The following is a 2,289-nucleotide window of genomic DNA, read 5'->3' as shown; positions in this document are numbered from 1 at the left end:
TTTGAGGCAGAGTCTTGTTCTGTCACCCAGGCTGGAGTGCAGTGGCATGATCTCAGCTCACTGTGACCCACACCTCCCATGTTCAAGAGATTCTTGATTCTCATGCCTCAGCCTCCCAAATAACTGAGACTACAGGCACACGCCACCACGCCTGGCTGTTTTGTGTGTGTGTATTTTTAGTGGAGATGGGGTTTCGCCATGTTGTCCAGGCTGTTCTCGAACTCCTGACCTCAAGTGATCTGCCTGCCTTGGCCTCCCAAAGTGCTGGGATTACAGGTGTGAGCCACTGTGCCTGGCCTATATCTATTATTATTATTTTATTAACAATTAATAATGTTATTTTCAATTGAGGCAGAGAGAGGTTAAGTAACTTGCCCAAGATCCCACAGTTAGAAAAATCACAGAACTAGGATTCAAACTAAGCCTGCCCGATTCAGGGACCTGGGCTTTTATAAAGAGAATATGCTCTCTGTGCTACCATTTTGTACCTGCTCAGTTAGCAGCTGTAAACATTGTTTTAATGTGAATGTCTGACTGGGCAAGATTCTGGGGAAACAGGCACCCTGTCGGCTCTGTCCACTGATACATACCCATCTGGAAATGGGTAAGGAGAGCTGCAGAGGTGCTCCCTTGTTTTCCCAGCAACCCCCCTGAGCACTGGTCCTAAGGAGCGACTTTCCAGGAGACGCAGGGGGAGCAGCATCGTGGTTCAGGTTGAGCCTCCGGAGGGGCAGAGGGGCCTCATGGGGCCATATGGATCGGCTCCTGCATCCTCGGCTTGCAGCACTTGAAAACTCTGTTTTATCTCTTGATGCAGGTGTGGTCAGGCCCTGGGCGTTTATAAAATTTGTCGTCGTCGTTCCTGGGAGGCCTCTGCTTCCCCACTCCCATCCAGAGCCTCTGTTTCAGCATCCTTCCCAGCTGGGCGGCAGGGTGCGCCCTCACGTGTGTTCCTGCTTCCAGAATGCTGCCTTTGTTTCTCTTGTGGATTTTCTCTGCCGGTCCTCCTGACTCACAGGAACCTGTGCACTTAACCCATCAAGGGCTGAAGCCCTGCTTGATTTGGGTCGAGTACTCGTAGCCATTCTTCTCATGTGTCCCAGGCATTTACATCTGAACCCCATGACACCCCTCCCTGGGGGCGAAGCAGGGATTATCATCCCCTTTTATAGATTAGGAAACCGAGACTCAGAGAGGACAACTTTCTTTATTAGGTGATGTGGTTTGGCTGTGTCCCCACGCACATCTCATCTTGAATTCCCATGTGTTGCAGGAGGGACCCAGGGGGAGGTAATTGAATTATGGGGGCAGGTCTTTCTCATGTTGTTCTCGCGACAGTGAATTAGTCTCAGGAGAGCTGATGGTTTTATAAAAGAGGAGCTCCCCTACACAAGCTCGCTCTTTGCCTGCTGCCATCCATGTAAGACATGACATGCTCCCCCTAGCCTTCCGCCGTGATTGTGAGGCCTTCCCAGCCATGTGGAACTGTAAGTCTCATTAAACCTCTTTTTCTTCCCAGTCTCAGATATGTCTTTATCAGCAGCGTGAAAACGAACCAATACATTAGATCACATGGTTAATTAGTGGAAGATGCTGGTCCAGAAAGCAGGTTGTTTGCCCTGTCATGTGTCAGTGGAATGACATGAATCCTGTAGGACTTCAAAAGTTCGGCTGGTGGAGCTTTGTAGGTCTCTGAGGGAGCCCCCGTGAGCCCATGGGGGAAGCTTTGGTCTGAGATTGATTGATAGATAGATAGATAGATAGATAGATAGATAGATAGATAGATAGATAGATAGACAGACAGACAGACAGACAGACAGACAGACAGACAGACAGATAGATAGATAGATAGATAGATAGATAGATAGACAGACAGACAGATGATAGATAGATACATAGATACATAGATACATAGAAAATCTCACAAGTTTCTTTCTACCTTAAACCTTCCTAATTCATCCCAACTCACTTTCATGCCCTGCTGGTGGGCATGGGGAAAGCCTCTGTGGGGTGCGTTTTTAGCAGTAGCTATACAGATTTCAAACGTACATACTCTCTTTAATCCAGCAATTCCACCTCGAGGAATGTATCCTTTACTCTGAAATCTTGGATGTACTGCAGTGTAATTTACTGCAGTCAGTACTGATTGCAAAAGCAAGAGCCTAGAAACACATGAAACACCCATTAGTAGGGGATGAGTTAAATAGACTGGGAACACCTAAAATGCTACCAAAAAGCTCCCAAATCTTCTGATACAGAACTATCTCTAAGGCATAGTGTTAGGTGAAA

At 47.3% G+C, this 2,289-nt stretch overlaps 1 protein-coding gene across 1 annotated transcript in view; it reads left to right on the top strand.

The window, feature by feature from the left end:
* The window catches only part of TMEM44 (transmembrane protein 44), a 72,586-nt gene that overhangs the window by 34,886 nt on the left and 35,411 nt on the right, over positions 1-2,289 (top strand). The window lies entirely within an intron of this gene.

This window comes from Mandrillus leucophaeus, unplaced genomic scaffold (assembly GCF_000951045.1).
Source record: "Mandrillus leucophaeus isolate KB7577 unplaced genomic scaffold, Mleu.le_1.0 Scaffold342, whole genome shotgun sequence".
Lineage (NCBI taxonomy): Eukaryota > Metazoa > Chordata > Mammalia > Primates > Cercopithecidae > Mandrillus > Mandrillus leucophaeus.
This window is presented reverse-complemented; position numbering and strand designations above follow the sequence as displayed.